This window comes from Amblyraja radiata, chromosome 1, assembly GCF_010909765.2.
Source record: "Amblyraja radiata isolate CabotCenter1 chromosome 1, sAmbRad1.1.pri, whole genome shotgun sequence".
Taxonomy (NCBI): domain Eukaryota; kingdom Metazoa; phylum Chordata; class Chondrichthyes; order Rajiformes; family Rajidae; genus Amblyraja; species Amblyraja radiata.
Window position 1 is genome coordinate 26,354,945 of NC_045956.1, and position 22,869 is coordinate 26,377,813.

At 42.7% G+C, this 22,869-nt stretch overlaps 1 protein-coding gene and 1 long non-coding RNA gene across 2 annotated transcripts in view; one reads left to right on the top strand and one right to left on the bottom strand.

The window, feature by feature from the left end:
• The window catches only part of spock3 (SPARC (osteonectin), cwcv and kazal like domains proteoglycan 3), a 451,090-nt gene that overhangs the window by 335,508 nt on the left and 92,713 nt on the right, over window positions 1-22,869 (top strand). The gene's annotated exons all lie outside the window — the stretch shown is intronic.
• Window positions 15,432-21,606, bottom strand: LOC116971850. The gene is made up of 3 exons (XR_004411643.1): window positions 21,524-21,606; window positions 19,822-19,824; window positions 15,432-15,442 (listed from the first exon to the last, which is right to left on the bottom strand). It is a non-coding gene; the product is annotated as an uncharacterized LOC116971850 (long non-coding RNA).

Consider the following 22,869-nt stretch of genomic DNA (forward strand, 5'->3'; position numbering starts at 1 on the left):
TTTTTTACAGACTATACGCAGATGTCCTGGACTTTAATCATTTGAACAGCTAAACACAATTAGTTTTGATACCAGAATCAGAATCAGAATAACTTTATTGGCCAAGAATGTACACATACAAGGAATTTGACTGATGAAGGGTCTCGACCCGAAACGGCACATATTCCTTCGCTCCATGGATGCTGCCTCACCCGCTGAGTTTCTCCAACATTTTTGTCTACCTAGGAATTTGACGGTGCTTTGCCCACATGTAGTAAAAACAGGCAGGCAATAAAAAAACATTACAATTAAAAAATGTAAAAATAAAGTGCAAGACTAAAAAGGGGCAGCTTTGCTATATATATATATTGCACATGTATATATCTAAAGTGCACTTGGAGAGTTCATAAGTGTTTGTGTTACAGACCAGAATATAGTGGTGTGGTGCGGCTGTTCAGTAGAGCTACCGCTCGTGGGAAGAAGCTGTTTTTGTGTCTGGATGTGGAGGATTTGATTGTCCGGAGTCGCCTCCCAGAGGGAAGGACTTCAAAGAGTTTGTGGCCAGGGTGAGAGGTGTCTGCTGTTAGTACCAATGGCACTAGACAATGAGACTCAGCTCACATCTGGCAGTGACATGCTCAGGGACATGGTTGTGAATCCACTGGTCCTCAGTTGTCATCTTCAGTTTCAATTTCAATTACAGCGGTACAATGCCTTTACATGTGGCAGAAATATTGCAGTAATCTTAAGAGATGAAATGACTTCCCTCTATAGGTGATACCCTTCCCTTTCTCTGTACCCTTCTATGCCAGGGCTTGAACCTCCCTTATACCCTTGGCTATCTTAGAAGTCCATGTGCTGATGACCTAAATGAGACTCAACTTCCATTAACTGATCAGACCAGTTTCAATTTCAGACAGACTACTGTAAAATCTCACATGGTTCACTCTTTTATTTTGGTATCAAAAATAATTAATTTAATTACGATCATGATACGAAACAAAACCATGGTGACACACCCACCACCATAGTACAAAATCACCAAATTATCTAGACACTAGATTTTTAAACAACCATGTTACAATCCTTACACATACACAAAATAACAACTCTACAACTATGTCCCTCTCTAACACCACCCGGGCGCGGACGTAACCCCGGAAAAGGGGCAAGCATCTAGCTCGGGGAAAGCCCTCTTCCGCATATGCTTCACTCTTGGGCTGTCGAGATAGGAAATCTGGCAAGCTGCAACAGTCCGCTCGATAAATGTCTCCAGGCTCATGGTTTATATGGTTAGCTCTTAACTACACTCTCATTGGTTTGGCATGGTTAGTTAATGATTGTTATTAAATATCAGACTTTGCAGTAACACACACATTTTGTGAAAAAAAAACATAAAGCATGTGGAGAAGTCTTCCCTTGAGGAAGTAGATTGAGTGGTGGCCAATTGAATTGATATTCATTGAAAACCCCCTTTACAATCCACCTTTTAAACATTCCTTCAACGAGCCTACCACTTAATGTGGAGTGTTCCATATACAATATTTAGGCATTAAAATGTTCGCGTATCTTTCATCAGAGACGTAAAAGTTTTTTTTCTCGAATTCATTTGCATGCCAAGCACATCATTTAAAGGGCAGACTTGCTCTTTTTAGACGTTTTTAGAGATACAGCGTGGAAACAGGCCCTTTGGCCTTCCGAGACCGCGCTGAGCTGCGATCACCCCATACACTAGCACTGTCCTGCACACTAGGGACAATTTACAATTTTACCAAAGCCAATTAACCTACAAACCTGCACGTCTTTCAGGCACATGTCATCAGGGTAGTCAAGGTAGGCAGTGCCTACCCTGACTAAAATTATAAAAGGGTAATTATTAAATATAAATAATAAAGATTTCCAATTAATTTACTAAATTCAGTATTTATTATTAACATAGAAACATAGAAATTAGGTGCAGGAGTAGGCCATTCGGCCCTTTGAGCCTGCACCGCCATTCAATATGATCATGGCTGATCATCCAACTCAGTATCCCGTACCTGCCTTCTCTCCGTACCCTCTGATCTCCTTAGCCACAAGGGCCACATCTAACTCCCTCTTAAATATAGCCAATGAACTGGCCTCGACTACCCTCTGTGGCAGGGAGTTCCAGAGATTCACCACTCTCTGTGTGAAAAAAGTTCTTCTCATCTCGGTTTTAAAGGATTTCCCCCTTATCCTTAAGCTGTGACCCCTTGTCCTGGACTTCCCCAACATCGGGAGCAATCTTCCTGCATCTAGCCTGTCCAACCCCTTAAGAATTTTGTAAGTTTCTATAAGATCCCCTCTCAATCTCCTAAATTCTAGAGAGTATAAACCAAGTCTATCCAGTCTTTTTTCATAAGACAGTCCTGACATCCCAGGAATCAGTCTGGTGAACCTTCTCTGCACTCCCTCTATGGCAATAATGTCCTTCCTCAGATTTGGAGACCAAAACTGTACGCAATACTCCAGGTGTGGTCTCACCAAGACCCTGTACAACTGCAGTAGAACCTCCCTGCTCCTATACTCAAATCCTTTTGCTATGAAAGCTAACATACCATTCGCTTTCTTCACTGCCTGCTGCACCTGCATGCCCACTTTCAATGACTGGTGTACCATGACACCCAGGTCTCGCTGCATCTCCCCTTTTCCTAGTCGGCCACCATTTAGATAATAGTCTGCTTTCCTGTTTTTGCCACCAAAATGGATAACCTCACATTTATCCACATTATACTGCATCTGCCAAACATTTGCCCACTCACCCAGCCTATCCAAGTCACCTTGCAGTCTCCTAGCATCCTCCTCACAGCTAACACTGCCCCCCAGCTTAGTGTCATCCGCAAACTTGGAGATATTGCCTTCAATTCCCTCATCCAGATCATTAATATATATTGTAAATAGCTGGGGTCCCAGCACTGAGCCTTGCGGTACCCCACTAGTCACTGCCTGCCATTGTGAAAAGGACCCGTTTACTCCTACTCTTTGCTTCCTGTTTGCCAGCCAGTTCTCTATCCACATCAATACTGAACCCCCAATGCCATGTGCTTTAAGTTTGTAAACTAATCTCTTATGTGGGACCTTGTCGAAAGCCTTCTGGAAGTCCAGATACACCACATCCACTGGTTCTCCCCTATCCACGCTACTAGTTACATCCTCGAAAAATTCTATAAGATTCGTCAGACATGATTTACCTTTTGTAAATCCATGCTGACTTTGTCCAATGATTTCACCACTTTCCAAATGTGCTGCTATCCCATCTTTAATAACTGACTCTAGCAGTTTCCCCACTACCGATGTTAGACTAACTGGTCTGTAATTCCCCGTTTTCTCTCTCCCTCCCTTCTTAAAAAGTGGGGTTACGTTTGCTACCCGCCAATCCTCAGGAACTACTCCAGAATCTAAAGAGTTTTGAAAGATTATTACTAATGCATCCACTATTTCTGGAGCTACTTCCTTAAGTACTCTGGGATGCAGCCTATCTGGCCCTGGGGATTTATCGGCCTTTAATCCATTTAATTTACCCAACACCACTTCCCGGCTAACCTGGATTTCACTCAATTCCTCCAACTCCTTTGACCCGCGGTCCCCTGCTATTTCCGGCAGATTATTTATGTCTTCCTTAGTGAAGACGGAACCAAAGTAGTTATTCAATTGGTCCGCCATATCCTTGTTCCCCATGATCAACTCACCCGTTTCTGACTGCAAGGGACCTACATTTGTTTTAACTAATCTCTTTCTTTTCACATACCTATAAAAACTTTTGCAGTCAGTTTTTATGTTCCCTGCCAGTTTTCTTTCATAATCTATTTTTCCTTTCCTAATTAAGCCCTTTGTCCTCCTCCATTAAATGGTTATTATTTTAATAATCGATCTTAGGTAGGCATAATTCTCCCGGGCCTTTCATCCGCAGTGCCTGTAATATGCTCTTGTAACTAACGTGCTGTGGACGCTGCTTCAAGCCTTCATTTACAACAGATAATAAAGGCAGTTGAAATCCTGTCTTTGCACCGTGGATTGCGTGCATGGAGAGGAGACCAATCTGCGCATGCACGTTTTTTAAAGATTTTTTAAAAGTCGACTGACTGCCTACAGGACCGATCTGCGCATGTGCGGTTTTACGATTTTCTGTGCATGTGCGGCTTTTTACGATTTTTAAAGGTCGACTAACTGCCCAGTTTCTACCCTGAGTAATTACTCACGGCTCGTGCCTGACCTCTTTGGAGTGTGGGAAGAAACCCACATGGTCACAAGGAGAACGTACAAACTCCATACAGACAGCACCCGCGGTCAAGTTCAAACCGTGTCTCTGGTGCTGTAAGGCAGCAACTCAACAGCTGCGCCACCGTTTGTAGGTATAGTAAGGGGCTAAGAAATCATCCTGCCATGCATTAGCCCACTTCTTCAATCTGTCAATCTCACACGCGAGCTCCCTTGGATTCTCCTTACACCTCACACTTCCACCAGACATTAATATAAATGTAATTATATTACATTTAATTCCATCATCTCAGTGGGGTAGTGCAATGTATAGCGAGCTGAACTGATGCATTTCAGTCACATCAACCTGCCTCCATCGTGTATTGGCTGTGCGGACTTTTCATTTGCTCCTTGTGACTAAATGGGTTTCATTTGGGTGCTCCTGTTTCCTCCCACATTCCAAAGATATGTTGGCTGATAGGTTGTGTAGCTATCCTCCCTGACCCTCAGTAAGGAACATGTGTGAAATGACAATGTTTAAATAAATCCCGTCTCACTGGAATCTGCTAACTGTTGCAGTTGCAATTGCAATTTGGCGTAGGCCATGGATTGCATTCCCAGTTGTTGAATTGGTTGATCATCGCAACATTTGTGACTAAGCAACAGTGCGAGCTCAGCATTACTGACTTATTGTTGTTCCTCCTCTGTCTTGTTGATGGTAATCTCTGGGTTACTGATGCAAAAATGCACTGCAGGAACAGGTATAGTAACTTGCGTTTTTTGTGATAAATATTACTGACTTGGATATGAATGCAGGATATATAATTCGTAAGTTTGCAGATGGTGGTGTTGTGGATAGGGAGGAAGGTTACCTCAGGCTACAAGATGATGCAACTCAGATGGAAAGTTGGAAGGAGCATTGACTGAGGGATCCTGACAAGTACAAGGTCATCAGCATGAAAGGTCTAGATAAAGTAAATGTGGGAAGGATGCTTCCAGTCATGGGAAAGTTTAGAACCAGAGGGTCACAGCCTCAGAATAAGAGGATGTACCTTTAGAAACGAGATGATGAAGGAATTTATTTAGCTGGAGGGTGGTGAATCTGTGGAATTCATTGCCACAGACGACAGTGGAGGCCAAGTCATTGGGTATTTTTAAAGTGGATATTTATAGGTTCATGATTAGTAAGGGTGTCAAAGGTTGCGAGGAGAAGGCAGGAGAATATGGATGAGAGGGAAAATAGATCAGCCATGATTGAATGGTAGTGCAGACTCAATGGAACCAATGACTTAATTCTGCTCCTATGTCTTATGGAAACTGGACTTCATCCCAACTCATCTACACTGCCCCAGATAGCCCATCTAAGCCAATCCAATGTGTCAATTTTTCACCCATGTCTCTCAAAACCTTTTCTATCCATGTACCTTCCCAATCTACTTTCAAATGTTGTTATTCCTCTGGCAGTTTGTTCCATATATCTACCATCTGTGTGGAAAAAATAATGCCCTTCAAGTTTCAATTAGATCTTTCCCCTCTCACTTAAACCCATACCTTCTTGTTCTTGATTCCCGTGTGTTGGTAAAAAATTATGTGCATACACCGTATCTCTGTGTCTCATGAACTTATACATCTCAATAAGATCCCCTCTCACCCTTCAGCACTCCAAGGAATAAAGTCTTAGTCTGACTTTTCCCTGTAATTCAGACCATAGAGTTCTGGCATCATCCCCATAAACCTTTGCTGCATGCTTTCCAGCTTAATGACATCTTTCCTATAACAAGATGACCAAAACTAAACAAGTGTGGCCTTAACAACAGTAACATAATGTTCAAACATCTATACTCAACTAGACGGTGGGACCCGCTGGGTCCCAGCATTACACGGGAGGGCTGGTCCTCCAATGCAATATTCCACCTCTCCACCAATTCCATTTCAAGCAGGGTGCAAGGCCACCAAATTCAAGTGCAGTTTCATACCATTTCAAGCAGGGTGCAAGGCCACCAAATTCAAGTGCAGTTTCATACCATTTCAAGCAGGGTGCAAGGCCACTAAAGACAGCGAGTCGTGACTTCTCCCTCCTCCATCTTGCAGAGACTGAGCCATGCCCACACTTCTGGGTTTTTATAGTCCCTCCCCCCTCCCACCAGAAGGGGTGAGGCCTTCATGGCGTGATTGACAGAGGAGAAAAATCTCAACATTTTTTAAACACTAATAACTTTTATTTTTCATCGATGGGAAAAATCCTTGGCACCTGATGAGCGGAGGGGGACACTGAGTGAGATGGCCAAAAATCACAGCCGTACATGGTAGCGTTTTTTCTAAAATCAATATAAAGCGCGAACAGGAAGTGGTCAAGATTAGACTTTTAATTATATAGAAGGCAAGGCAACTTTAATTAGGCAAGGCAACTTTAATTAGTCAACACGGCTTTAGCATTTCCAAACCAAAGGCAACACAGCTTTAGCATTTCCAAACTAAAGGCAACGCAGCTTTAGCATTTCCAAACCAAAGGCAACACAGCTTTAGCATTTCCAAACTATATTTTCAAACCACATTAAGGGCACTGACTGGTCAGTAAAACCACTCACAGTTTAATAGACATGTGTTTGGTGTTATTAACAGCTCAGACTGAGAGATGTGACCCTCTAGCTCCCCTATCTTGTAGATACTGACTGAGGCACTCAACACATCCGAGTTTTATAGTCCCTCCGGAAGGGGCGTGGCCTTCAGGAGAGAGAATCTCAACATTTTTTAAACACTAATAACTATTTTATTTTTTGTCAATGGGCAAAATCCTCTTGTCCTGCGCAGCGGAGGTGGACTCTGAGTAAGAGGGCCAAAAATCACAGCCATAAGTTGCAGCGTTTAAAAAAAAATCAATATACAGAACACCAGGAAGTGGTCAAGATCAGACTTTTAGTAATATAGATGATGAAGGTCAGTGCGCCAAAGGCCTTCTTTACCACACTATCTACATACATAGCAAGCTGATGCATTTGTGGCAATGTACCACAGCTTACAGTAGTGGCTCAATTGCGCAGATGGTAGATCCACTGCCTCACAGCGCCAGACATCCTGGTGACACCCTGATCAGGTTTGATCCTGAACCTGGGTTCCTTCTTTTGGAGTTTGCATATCCTGCCTGTGACCATGTGGTTTCCTCCAGGTGCTCTGGTTTCCTTCCACATACCAAAGACATGAAGGTTTTTTTTATGTTAATTGGCCTCTATAAAATTTCCCCAAGTGTGTAGTGAGTGAATGTGAAAATGGGGTAACATAAACGCACGGTGGATGGTCGGTGTTGAGTCAATGGATCAAAGGATCTGTTTCCTTGTTGTATTTTTCAATTCAATTAAATTTTGGGTTGTCAAATAAGGGTAGGAAATAGACGATAAATGGTAGTGCACTGGGGAAATTTGTTGAATAGAGAGACATTGGGATAGACAAAGTCTATCATTCCATGAAAGTAGCAAAACAAGTAGATGGGGCAGTGACAAGGTCATGTGACATGCTTGCTTTCTTTGTTCTGGTCACCACACTATAGGAATGATTGGATTTTTCTGTAGAGTGGAGAGGAAATTCACCAGGATGTTGTCTGGATAGGAACACTTTAGTTCAAAAGGAGACAATAGACAATAGGTGCAGAAGTAGGCCATTTGGCCCTTCAAGCCAGCACCGTCATTCACTGTGAATCATAGCTGATCATCCACAATCAGTACCAGGTTCCTGCCTTCTCCCCATATCCCTTGACTCTGCTATCTTTAAGAGCTCTATCTAACGCTTGAAAGCATCCAGAGAATTGGCCTCCACTGCCTGCTGAGGCATACAATTCCACAGATTCACACAACTCTCTGAGTGAAAAGGTTTTTCCTCATCTCCGTTCTAAATGGCCAAGCCTTTATTCTTAATCTGTGGCCCCTGGTTCTGGACCCCCAACATCGGGAACACGTTTCCTGCCTCTAGCTTGTCCAATCTCTTAATAATGTTATATGTTTCAATAAGATCCCTTCTTATCCTAAATTCCAGAGTTTTCAATCCCAGTCGATCCATTCTTTCAACATATGACAGTTCCGCCATCCCAGGAATTAACCTTGTGAACCTATGCTGCACCTTAATAGCAATGATATCCTTCCTGGATAGAAATGGATAGGCTTTGGTTGTTGTCTCTGGAATGAAGGGGTGACCAAATAGAATTATATAGAACACTATACAAAGTGGGACCCGTTGGGTCTCAGCATCAACGGGAGGGCTGGTCACCAACGCAATATTCCACCTCTCCACCAATTCCAATATTGCTCACCAGTGGGGGGGGGGGGGGGGGGGCATTCTGTTGCGCTAGTAAGGGTGTTGCAGGCCGAAGGTACTGGTTTCCAGAGGGCTAGCATATACATTGTGGGCCAAATGGATTCTTGGGCTGGCATCCAAGTGTTGCAACGATTTGAAAAGCCAAGCCAAGTCAAACAATTTGGTTGTCACCCGACAACCAAAATTCATTTTGTGAACACAAACTTAAAAAAAGGCGAGGCAAACAATTGGGCAGCAGCCACCTGACAACTAAAATTCATTTTGTGAACACAAACTTTAAAAAAAAAGGCGAGGCAAACAATTGGGCAGCAGCCACCTTACAGCCACATCGAGGGGACTCACCGTGGAGTAGACGTGCGTTCAGTGTTATTCGCAGCTCAGAGAGCCGTGACCCTCTCGCTTTCTGGGTCTGGCAGAGATTGACTGGGACTACTCTTCCGGGTTTTATAGTCCCTCCCTCCTGCCGCCAGCAGAGAGAATGGGGAATTTTTTTTAAACATTAATATGTCTCTGATTTTTCATCGATGGGAAAAATCCTCCGATCCCGGAAGGCGGAGGGGGTCTCTGAGCGAGGTGGCCGAAAATGACGGCTATGGGTGCCGGCGTTCTCTCGAAAATCGCAGCACAGTGGGCCAAAAACGGTCAAGATCAGACTTTTAGTAATATAAGATTTGAGAGTCATAGCTGGAGTAGATATTTAGAATATATTCTTATTCTAGGACTATCAAAGCAATAGGGCCGGGACACAAGGTGAAGGGGTTTTAAAGGGAATCTGAGGCAAAAGTTTTTTACTCCAGGGGTGATTGTTATCTGAAATATGCTGCTAAAGGAGGTGGTGGAATCTGATGCAATCACTGTCTTTAAGAGGCATCTAGACATGCACTCTGAGGCAAGACATAGTAATATGTGAACTCTGCGAAAAGGAGTAAACTTGTGGCAAAGGGAAGAATGAGAATTTAAAAAATACCTGTTTCACACCATTTGCAGATCATAAATTAGGAATTAAGATTCCAATACCTTCAATAGTTTGGGTCTGATGCTGGCAGGGCCTAATCAGAGCAGTTAGTAAGGCCATTGTTATATTTTTGCACAATATGGTATCAGAGGGTCAATTAATTTGACTTAATCACGAAAGCGAGAAGCTCTGGCAGTGCTGTATCCAGGTCCATTCAAGACTTACAATTGCTCAGAATGGTGTTGCAGCAATTAGCACTGTTACCGCACTGCTTCAGTGATCCTGGTTCAATCCCGACTTTACATGTTATCTGTATGGAGTTTGCATGTCTTCTTGGGACTCCATGGGTTTCGAATGGGTGCTCTGGTTTATTCCCACCTTCCAAGAACATGAGATAGGTACTTTGGTTCTGATCATCACATTGCAATCCCCATGCCTAGTTTTGGGTAGGTTTAAACAATAGACAATAGGTGGAGTAGGCCATTCAGCCCTTCGAGCCAGCACCGCCATTCAATGTGATCATGGCTGATCATCCACAATGAGTACCCCGTTCCTGCCTTCCTCCCATATACCCTGACTCCGCTATCTTTAAGAGAATTTAGATTTAAGATTTCAATATATGCAAGCTGTGTATTTTATTCAGATTAAGATATTGCTAATGGTTTTTATTTTAAGAATGTACCAAGATAGATCTTTCCATTAGGTACACTATTACATTAATCAGTTTTAATTGATGCTCACTGGTCTCAAACTTCTGTACAGAAAAATCTGATTACATTTATTTTATGCAATAAACAGTTACAATGAAATCATTTTGTATTTTCTGAGACATTAATCAGGAGAAGTCTGATACACAGAACATTAATTTTGTGGCAGTATGAAAAAGCAGCTGCAGTTTCCTGATATCATATCTACTGTTTTTTTTAAATTAATTATGCTTTCACACATGATAGTTGAAGTAGAAAATTCATTATGTTTTGCTAAGTACTTATACATTCCTTTATTGCCTCCTCAATGTGGAAGCAACTCAGGGAATAATACCAGTTCCTTTTTCAAGCATTAAGTCAACCGTTATTTTGAGATCTATCCCTTCATTGTAACTTGCTGCCGATAAGACTAAAGGAGTTTCTGAGATGTAAATCGCCAATAGGATCAACAAGCTCATCAGGAAGGCTGGCTCTATCTTGGGGGCGGAGTTGGATTCATGGCAGGTGATCTTGGAGGGGAGGATGCTCCTCAAACTGCGGAGCATCCTGGACAATGCAGCTCACCCCGTCCATGACACACTGGTCAACCTGAGGAGTACCTTCAGCAACAGACTGGTTCCACCAAGATGCAGGACAGAACACCACAGGAGATCGATCCCTCTTCCCTGAGGCTATCAAACTTTACAACTCCTCCCCCTTCTGTCGTGGGGTAGACTGAGACTGACTCCCCTCCACCAACCCCCCCCCCACAATCTTTGCACATCTCCAACCCTTTCCGCTCGTAACTTTTATTTCATGTTTCATGTATTTTGCATTTTGTGTTTTTATGACTGTTAGCAAGTCAATTTCCCTCCTCGGACAAATAAAGTTCTATCGTATCGTACCTCTCTGTACATAATCAACTCTGACACCAAGAATGTTTAAACACACTCAATGGGTCACTCAGAATCTATGGCGGAAATAGGCATGTGATGTTTAGAGTGTGGACTATTGATCATAAAGTAATGATTTTAATTCTTAGAAACATTATTAAGAGAGTCACATTTTGCCCTGATGTTGTGAGTATTATAATGGCAATATTTATTTCAATAGGTAACTTTGAATTACAGCTGACTTTGAAATCATTCAGCCAGTAGCATTAAGACTAAACGGCCTGTCCCACTAGGCATTTTTTTAGGCGACTGTCATTGTTGTAACACGTCGCCGATAAACCGGCGACTGGACGAAAAAGCATGTATATGAGTCTGTGTTAATAAATAAATAACAATGTGGAAAACTTGACATCATCCTTGCAACAATATCAACTGATCATATTAATGTCATGGTTTACACATGAAATGAATGAAAATCTCATTTGCATTTGATTACGCATTCTCTCATCAAAACAAAAGCAAAGACTGTGGGACAGACAATCTCAAGAGTCAAGCCACGAGTGTTTAATTGTCATATGTTTCGACAACAGAACCATGAAAATGTTACTTGCAACTGCACAGCAGGACTATAAACCTGTAAATGCAATACACAAAGATTATATATAATATTATTTTTTAAGTAAGTTAATAACCATGGCACTAATGCAAAACAAAACTCAATGTCCTTTGTGCAGCAAAAGACAGTTGATAGAATTTCATTGTTGTGGTTAGTGTTGTGTAGTAGTCAAGACCCCAATGCTTGTTGGGAACTAGCTATTCTTGAATCAGGTGGTCACCGTTTTCAGATTCCTATACTTTCTTCCCAATGATAGCAGTGAAATGAGAGGGTGGTTAGACTGATGTAGGGGTTTGATGATATCGGCTGCCTTTTTGAGGCAGCACCTCCTCGGGAACATTTGATGGTGTTGATGTCAGTAGCTGTGATGGACTGGACAATGTCTACTGTTCTCTATAATGTTCTTCATTACAACGGCTCTGGAGCAATTGAACCAGGCCATGATGCAACCAGTCAATATGCTCTCAAAGCTGATTCAATCTCTTGACTCAAAACAAATAAATTCTGAAAATAATCAATAGATTAGACAACAAAGGTGGGGAGAGACACAACTAACATGTCAGGAAAATGACTTTTTTAAAATCAGAAATGACTTTCTTTTAAGTTCTGTTTAATAGTCCTGATACTTAAAGAATTTTCTATTTGATTCCTGCTCTCCAATTCCCTGTCAAAGTGGTCTTTATTTTGATTTCCTGTCCCAATGACTCCAAGCTACCCAACAACCCAGTGTTTTCTTTTATTTATTACTATCCCACCCCAACCCCATCTGACAATCCTAATTGGTAAAAGGGGGAAGGGGAGATAGTCTACCCCACAAAAGAAGGGGGACGAGTTGTACAGTTTGATAGCCACAGGGAAGAAGGATCTCCTGGTGGCATTCTGTGCTGCATCTTGGTAGAACCAGTCTGGTGCTGAAGGTGCTCCTCAGGTTGACCAGTGTGTCATGGAGGTGGTGACACAGTTTAGCTTGTCATCTGAACACAACATCTCTTAGCCTGGTTGTATTCGTTCAATACTTTATTAACCATTCTATGGCCACTTCTTGGTTGTGATTCAAAAATGCATGGTTGTTGCCTCCCCACCAAAAGTTTATGGCCAGCCGGTTCTTCAAGATACAGGGGGCATTTGAAAAGAGGTTCAAGTGTTCAGAGTAACCATAGTCTAACAAAGAAGAAGGGTGGCACCACCATTGACGAGTCCCCTGGACAACCAATTATTCAGGGTAAGAAATGGCAAACTTTAATACTGGAGATAGACACAAAAAACTGGAGTAACTCAGCAGGATGGGCAGCATCTCTGGAGAGAAGGAATGGGTGACATTTCGGGTCGAGACCTTCAGACTGGAGAAATACAAGCAGCACATTGAAAGTGTAAGAGTAACTTTAGTAGAGAAGATAAAAAGGCAAAGAGAGGATGTGAAAAATTAGTCATGAGAGATGTAGCAAGGAAACAGGCCATTAAGCAACCATTTTTGTGCTAACTCAAATCGAAAGCTCAACTAATTTCGGTCAGTGGTGTCTGAGTTTACATTCATTATCCATGCAACACCGAAACCACCTCCTTGGGTGCTTTGACCACCTTCACTATTTGAGTTTATTTGTGCATTAGTTATACAATTTCCACCTCCTGTCACTGCTGTCAAAGTGATATATTGCTCGGAATATTCTTTGAATAATGTGTAGGTCTCTTATTGTCAGAATCTTGAAACAATCCGCCCAGAATTATTTATTTGTTTTTTCTTTCACATCAACATTTTGCATGCATGCCACACACAAACACATTCCCATTTGGCCTGCTCTTACAGTGTTAAGTGATGGGATGAAATGTCAGAGCATTAAGGGCATATGGGCATCAGCCGTCGTAGATTTCTAACAAGAAAGAGACACGGGTTTGTCATCGTATAACATTTATGTAGAGGAAACTTACACCGTTGATTGTGAAAGAGAAGTGGAAAAGGGAGGACAAGGGGAGGTTAATAATTCTCTCTCTCTATAAAGAGAATACAAAGACTAAGTTAGGATGATATTTCTATGTACTTTATTGGCTTCCATATTTCCCTAGCAAGCCTGAATTGTCAAGAGTCAAGAGTGTTTTATTGCCATATGTCTCAGATCGAACAATGAAATTCTTACTTGCAGCAGCACAACAGAATTACGTAAGCATAGTACACCGTAAAGTATATAATAAACAAGAAAAAAAAGTTAAGTGAATATATATATACACATATCCACATATGTACAAAAATATGAGAGGAATAGATTGGGTAGATGCACTGAATCTCTCGCTCACAGTAGGGGAATCGAGGACCAAGAACATAGGTTCAAGGTGAAGGGGAAAAGAGTTAATAGGAATCCGAGGGGTAACTTTTTCACACAAAGGGTGGTGGACGTATGGAACAAGCTGCCAGAGGAGGTAGATGAGGTTGGGACTATCCCGTCATTTAAGAAACAGTTAGACAGGTACATGGATAGGATAGGTTTGGAGGGATATGGACCAAGCGCAGGCAAGTGGGACTAATGTAGCTGGGACATTCTTGGCCAGTGTGGGAAAGTTGGGCTGAAGGGCCTGTTTCCACGCTGTATCACTCTATGACTCTCTATGACTCTATATGCATGCACACATATATATACACACACACACTTATATACACATACAGTGCCCTCCATAATGTTTGGGACAGAGTTTGACCTCCTATTCCATCTATATTTTTGTGTGATTTATTTTGGAATGTTTCTTAAAGAAGTAAAGATTAAAAAGTAATGTCAACATAGTAAAAGAGTCAAGAAAGCAAAAAAATGACTTATTGATTGAGGATGAAGTCAAAAGTAATAATACGTGGAACAATGGTACAATCTAAATTATTTTCTTTTCGTATCAGTGCGAAGACGTAATCAAGGTTCTATAACAAGGACTTTGGCTAGGTTGCATTTGCAGTATTGCATGCACTTCTGGTCACCCCATTATAGGAAGGATGTGGAGGGCTTTGCAAAGAGCGCAGTGGAGGTTTACCAGATTGAGGGGTATTACCTGCAGAAAGAAGATGGGCTGTTCTATGGAATGCCAGAGGTTGAGGGGATGCCTGATGGAAGAATATACATTTAACAGAGGCATAGATAGCAAAGACAATCAGAACCATTTTTACCAGGATGGAAATGTCAAATACTAGAGGCCATGGCTTTAAGGTGCCATGTTTAATGTTTAAAGTAAATGTCGTGGGCACGTTCTTTACACAGATGTGACTGCCTAGAACATGCTGCCAGTGGTGGTGGTGGCGACAGATAGGATAGTAGAATTTAAGAGATTTTTTGGAAATCCAAATGGATATTCAGGGAATTTATGGATTATGTGCAGGCAGATAAGAGGTGGTCTTGGAATCATGTTCGGCACTAACATTGTGGGCCGAAGGGCCTGATCCTGTGCTATGTTCTATAACATTTCTAGTTATTGAGTATTTTTGGATTCCATACAGAGTGAAGCATTTGCAATGTAAATTTCTTACGTTAATTTTACAGCATAACGTTAATTGTGTCAGCTTTACACATTGCTCTTATTCCCAATGGAAACTGAAGTTCGACAAAAGTTTCCTTTCAGCTGAATATTGAGAGAGCAATGGACTTCCCAATCATCAACCTGTGCCGTATGAACAGACTTGTTTTGAAGTGACATGCTAATGCGGCAACCTAATGGACAATCATGTCCCAGTATAATTACTAATTTCAGTTGTCTAACAGATGGACATTTAGTCATTTCCTGTGTAAATCACTTTTCTAAATTAAGTAGAAGCACATGCCTGTGCATTTTAAGCACATAGCCAAATAGCATTCACACTAAATGATCTTATATCTTTCATACTTTAAGTAAAAAAATATAACTTCTAATACCAGTTCTCAATTTTTTCATTGCAATGCCAGAAAATCAGCCAGAGTAATAAGAACATTTCTCTGGTAGATAGCTCTAAAATGAGGAGAGATGAAAATCTAGACTGTAATTTTTATATATGGTTTAGATGACATTGTGGTGACCTCATGCCCACGTGGTTTTTAGGTACAACTTGTTACCGTTGCCTAGGAAGGAGCAGCATCATGTAAGAGAGGAGGAGCTGAGATTCAAACTCTGAGGTCAGAGGAACTAATTGGCTTATTCTCAACTCGAGAGGTAATGAGGAGCTCTTATTAAACGAGCGAAGGTGTTTGGCAAAGTTTGGTGTCACCTGTCCTTTACTTTTGGTTGTGAGATTAAAGGGCCTGTCCCACTTGGCGATTTTGTTGGCGACTGCCGGCATCATTGACTGACGTATCAGGTCACCGAAAAATTTGCGGCGTGATGACGTATGACGCGCGGTATTTTATTCAAGTGTCGCAACATTTTTTTTGTCGCCGCTGGATTTTGAAACTGTCTCCGCTTCTTCCTTTCCTCCGACAGGACCACTGTCTCCGCCTCTTCCTTTCCTCCCACAGCCCACTGTCTCCACCTCTTCCGTTCTTCTTCCCGCCCCCCCCCACCCCCACCACCACATCAGTCTGAAGAAGGGTCTCGACCCGAAACGTCACCTATTCCTTCGCTCCATAGATGCTGCCTCACCCGCTGAGTTGCTCCCATTTTTGTCTACCTTCGATTTTTCCGGCATCTGCAGTTTTTTTCTTAAACATGATGAGAATGCTATCTCTTGACAAATTCAATCCTGGGTCTAAGAAGGCAGAATGAGTAGGAAGGAACCGCAGATGCTGGGTTAAACCGAAGAGAGACACAAAAAGCTGGAGTAATTCAACGGGATAGGCAGCATCTCTGGAGAGAAGGAATGGGTGACGTTTTGCGTCGTGACCCTTCCTCAGACTAGTTTGGGAAAAGAGAAATGAGAGATATAGACGATGATGTAGAGAGATAAAGAACAATGAGCTATATGGGTTAGTCTGGAAGCATTTCTTGGCAGCTGGTTAATGAGTACTGCCAGTATCATATATTTGTTGACGGATACAGCACTGATGTTCCCATAGAAAGGGAAGTTTATAAAATACTCCAAGGCACGTTAGACACACTGCTTCATATGTTATAAACATTACGTTATTGCAAACAATTAAAACTGCATGTGAGGCTTTCTGTCAATAAGACAATTATTTTTTTAAACGGAGAGCTAAGGTAGAGGTTTTCAATAACTAGTTATACCTCTCATTCAATTCAGAATGTGTTAATTCAGTTATTATTCCAATCAATGCAGTCAACATACCTGAGAAGAGAAAATTTGTGCGCTCTGCTAATCACTAAATTTGTAGAAGGGATATTAGCTTTGGTTTTAATCTAGGTCATTTTCTTAGCCTTCCCCTTTACCATTATGCTTGCAAGCATGACCGATAATGTTGCCATAGCTGTCCTAAAGTGAATGTGCGGATTGGTATTCCTTATCCGTTTTCCCATCACTGAAAAGCATTTCCATCTGGTATGTGTTGGACTTAGTCATTGTTGGTTAAGAAAATATGAATGAATAAATGAATGAATACTTTATTGTCCATGTGACAATTCACAGTGAAATTCTTTGCTTGTATACCCAAGGTATGCAAATAGTCACCTCATAGAGGGTGCTTACAAAGTACAAAGTATCCCCATGCCAGGCCCCTCTTTATTCTCCCCCCCCCCACTCCCCCCACCCCCCTCCCCCTACACCCACTCCCCTCACGGCAGCCCCTCCACTCTCCCCATTGTTCTTCTCCCCTCCCCCCCCACGCCCAATTTGTTCCTTCCCTTGGCAGCGACGTCCTCAATCCCACGTGGTCCGTTCTCGTCCATCAATCGGCACCATCATCAGCCGCCGCACCGACCTCTCCACTATCGCTGCTGGGTCCTTCCCGGGGACCAGCCGCAGGCCCCAACCCGCGAGGTTCCAGCCTTGGCCTCTATGCAGCCTGCCGGGAGGCAGGTTATGTTGGTTAGCAGCAATATGCTGCTTAATCAAATGTCTAATGCAGGTGATAGAAATCTAGCTTTGTGTCTTGTTGCATTTACTTGGAGTCATCATCTCAATTGGCATGAAAAGTCTGATGAATATATTACTAATATCAGCCTTTTTAGTTGAATCTTGTCTTTTATTTGCCAAACCCAAAAGTGCAAAATGTGCAGTGCATAACCTGCTCTTCTGACTATCAAGGCTACATTTCTGCAAATTTGAAGATTCTATTGAATGCTAAGTCAGCTTGCTTAATCCTTTTTTCAAAAAAGCAGTGTCTTCAGAGTTCCCTCACTTATTTCAGTTCCTGGCTTTCACTGACTTTGTGCAGAATATTCTGCAGCAGTTAAAACAAGTATACCTCAATTGTTTGCTCCATTTCAAACACTCATCTATGATGTATCAGGTAAAGACTAGGGCGGATTTATGGAAAGAACAAAACGCAAAGTGTTGGAGGAACACAACGTCCGTCGGGGGAATGGACAGGCAACATTTTGGGTTGGAACCCTTCTTCAGACTCATTCTGGTCTGCAGAAGGATCACGGCTGGTCTGTCCTTTACAAATGCTGCCTGACCCACTGAGTTCTTCCAGTACTTTATGTTTTGATCAAGATTCTAGCATCTGTAGTTTGTTGTGTCTCCACTTTATGGAATAAACATCTATTCTTATGTTAACAATTTCTGCTATTCCTCTTCATCAGAAGATCCTTTAACAAACAATTTTCACCAATCTCTCTATAAGGGCTTACTTGCACTGAATCATATGCACAGGCAAAGTAATACTCATACTATCATCTTTCAATCAATCACTTAATTTAATGAATCATATCTTATGCCAGTCTCTCAATTCTTGTTTCACATAAAGCTGGCACCACTTATTTCACCAGCATTAGGAAGGAACAGAGTCGGCAAACATCGCCTCTTCCATGCATCTTATATTTTTTAATCTACTGTAGATCCAATTCATGAAAGACATCAAGGTCCATAGGTAAAGAATGAGGAGAAACTGTATTGGGAATGTGGTGTATAATTGCTTAAAATAACATTGAGAGATTATTGCAAAGCAAATATGTATGACAAATTATGTGATGGAGCAGACTTGCCGTGTAAGAGTTTGGGGAGAAGGGGTATACATTCTGGATGTAGGTGAATAGGCCCTTTTCTGTCTTGGGTCGATTATTAAAAGACTTCCTGCACTAAACTATGATACAATGCTGCTGAGATAACTTTCCCAGCCATTCCAGCTATGCCATCTATTCTGCAGCAGCAGTTTTCTGCCTCTCATCACCGGGGAAAAGCGAGTGCAACATTAAATCATGGCCTAAACCTTGATTAGTTTAGTTTACAGCGCAGAAACAGGCCCTTGGCCCACCGAGTCCACACCGACCAGTGATCGCCACACACTAACACTATCCTACACACTAACACTATCCTACACACATTAGGGACAATTTAAACTTACACCAAGCCAATTAACGTACATACCTGTACATCTTTGGAGTGCGGGAGGAAACCGAAGATCTTGGAGAAAACCCACGCAGCCACCGGGAGAACATACAAACTCCGTACAGACAGCACCCGTAATCGGGATCGAGCCCAGGTTTCTGGAGCTGCAAGCGCTGGAGCTGTAAGGCAGCAACTCTATCGCTGTGCCACCGTGGCCGCCAAAGGCTGTTGTATACGCATGGTGGGGCTCCACCCTTTCTTTGTCAAGGTCCCGTAATTCTAACAAGGGCATCTTAAAGCGCTTTCTCACGGGGCGACTTGACGCAAGAGTTAACCAGAGTTGAACATCGTGGGAACCCCGTGCGATAACCGTACGGCATTCGTGGACCACCGTGGCGCTAACGGTAGGTACTCGTGTAACTTGGTGACTCGGGAGAAAATTCAAGCAAGTTTGAATTTCTCCAAGAGTGACTTGTACACTTGTGGTTGAAGATTGCAACATTATATGCACGTAGTGGCCAGTGCGATATCCGTATTAACTCTTGCGTGTACCGTGGGAACTCCTGCGAACGGTGAACCCGGAAGCTGGACAGAGGGGACAGAAGGTGAGTAATCTGGAATGAACATGCTGTTAGGCTGGGATCATTCTCTGCGAGATGATCTTAGTGCGGGAGACAAGTGTAGGAGAGGTGTACTGACTGTGTGGGCAGAACTTTGGAAGTGATTGCCCACCATTCTCAAAAGCCGCTGTGTCTCCCTGTCCCTCCAACTCCAGAGGAATCCACTCCCTGATGGGCTGCTACGGCGACAAGTGGCAAGCGACAAGGGATCTCCGTGCTTGCAGTCGGTGTCCCGTTGGTCCTAACGTCTCCGGCCACCCCCCTGGACTGGAGCTGAGACTGTGAACTGTACCGCCCTTGCCCCCTCCCTCTGCAACTGCAAACAACCCCACAGTTCCCAGTCTCAGCTCCTGTACAGGGGGGTGGCCGGAGACGTCACAGCCCGAGCTGCGCCCCCTCATCCGCAACCCCAAGAACAAGACGTACCTTGCACACCATCAGCTTCTGTCCCTACGGGGAGCGTGTTCCTCTGGAGTTGGAACGGGGCTGGGCTGCTGCTGGCTGTGGGTCTCTGGGATCTCAGTGCTTGCAGTGGGCCTGGGGGTCGGTGTCCCGTTGGTCCTGACGTCTCCGGTGACTGGCACTGACCTGCTGGCATCGCCGACGTGAAGACAGTGCAAAGCTCCCGCGCCGGTGCAATGGGCGGGGAGCTGAAGAGGGGAGGGAAGGGGTCACACACATGGCCGGGAAGCAGAGGGGTGTAGGTGGGGTGAAACTGAAGGGAGCGACAATCTGCTGCTGCCTGCCCGCTGAGTTAAAAAGTTCCCACGCAAGACTCACGATACACTGTATATCGTGAGTCTACCGTGGGAACTTTTTAACTCAGCGGGCAGGCAGCAGCAGATTGTCAATTATTAACCCTCCCGCGCAATTACCTTCTCTTTTATGAATGGGGATTCACAATGTTCATTCAAGATTTAACGGGAAAGCTCGGGAGACGGACAAGTCACTCGCACAAATAACAGAAATGCCGAGTACCCGTGGGAACTCTTTATCTACCCCCCGTTATATCGTGTGATATCGTGCTAGACCACGACCACTTCACTCTGGTTACATCTTGCGTCAAGTCGCCCCGTGAGAAAGCGCTATTACTCTCCATTGAATATAAACGATGATTACCATATGCTTATAGTTTACTCTATAATAAAATCATTCTCAGAATTAAATCTGGTGTAGTGTGTAATAATGCTACTTGTTTTTCTTTTGGAATTAAGATGCTTTTATTGTTGTGATAGAGTGTCTCTGGAGAGGCATCTAAAGTGAAATCATAAGAAAATCCCCCTTTGAGGGGTGAACTGAAATCTGGAACATTTGATTACAATTTTTAATTTGTGTAATTATTGATAGATGATCTCTGAAGTTGTGGAAGAAATTAACTTAAAGGGGAATTGAAGGAATAGGAAAAGCAGACTTTGAGGTTTGCTTCAAGAGACTTTATTGCATGATACCATGGAGAGTTGGCAGCAGTTAACTGCTCACCAGTTCTCTGACTTCACAGCAGAATTAGCTGACAATTATAGGTAGACAAAAGTGCTGGAGAAAGTCAGCGGCTGAGGCAGCATCTATGGAGCGAAGGAAATAGGCGACGTTTCGGGCTGAAACCCTTATCAGACAATTATATTGTGCAGTAAACAACTTTTTTTTTGTTAGATACAACTATACGAAAATATACTTCGTCCTTGGCTATATGTTTTCCGATAACTATCATCTACTACATGGGTATTAATTATTTAATTAGTCATAATACACTTTTTATTTATATTAACCTTATTCAACAACAGATGGTTAATTCAAGTCAAACATAATAAAAGGGCATCTTGACATTTACTTCCTTCAGCATGCATAGGGACATGGGCACAAACCCAACAACCTAATCATCCCACACAGATAAGGAAGCCTGTTTTCTCAGCAGTGTGTTCACTGTGTTCTGTGTGAAAGTTGTTAGTTGAATTTCAATGTTTATTTTTGTTTCATTATCGAAGGTCCCTTTATGCCTGTGGTCCGTTTCATACTCCAACTTCTCTCTTCATCCTGTTTCTCTTAATAATCTAGATGACTCACTTAACCCTCATGTCCTCTGTGATTCCATACGATGTTAGTATATCCATAAGTGTGTTAAACTACAAAGATAGTTTTGTTTTCATTTTGACACTTTTTTTATCACTTCAAAATTTTACGGCTCTTGCTTTTCCTTCTCCTCACGGGTTCCGTCTGAGTGATGCACTTTACATCTGGCGTCATGTATCCAATCGGGTTTTTCTTTTACTTTTACCGCTGTCTGCGTTGTTTGCAGCACCAAATATCGTCCTTTCCATCTAGGAGAGAAAGAATCTTTGTTCATTGCTCACACATAAACCTGATCTTGTAGCGGCGCCTGTTAGCGCATGCAGATATCGAACCCGGCGTTCGGGAAGCCGCGGTCACGTGACTTGGGAGGGGCTGTTGTTTTTGCGCGGTTTTTCCCCTGCGCGCGTTAGTTCAGTGCTGACCACCGATGTGGCCAGACGTGTTTGTTAAACCTGTATGCTGCAACTTGAACTTTCGAATAAATTATTGTTGAAAACTCCAGGAGTCGTTTATCAGACCACTAAAATCTCCTGATTTCAACAGGTGCATATTTCCTTTTGTTGGAGGGACCTGTGCCTGCTTTACTTTTTCATAAATTTTGCAAGCTGTTTCACACTTAGCTTGAGCATATCTTAAGGATTTTTCATCATTCCATATCAGGGCTAATCAGGATTTCAGGAGTCTTCGGGGGTCGGGTTCCTGTTGTTTTAGGATCGCCCCATCAATATCTCGTGGGGTGTTAGGCCCGTGTTTCTGATTTCTCAGGGCATACATCACTACGGGCATGGCATCTGGCCACAACTACCATACTTTGGCCAAAGTAGCTTTTATTTCGCCATTTACTCTTTCCACCATCCCTGAGGATGGGGTTGATATGGTATCTGTAATTTCCACAGGAACCCAAGAACCTTAGTCAGGTTTTGAACTAATTTACTGGTAAAATGAGTTCCTCTATCACTGTTTATTCCCATGGGTATCCCGAATCTAGGTATTATTTCTTTCATTCAAATATTGACTACTGTCCTTGCATCATCCCTCCTTGTGGGGTTTGCTTCCACCAATTTGTAGCTGCTCAATGCTCTTAAGTCTAAAGTTTGTAGACTTTAGGAGAGCTCGTCCTCCCCTTCCCCCACTCACCATCAACAA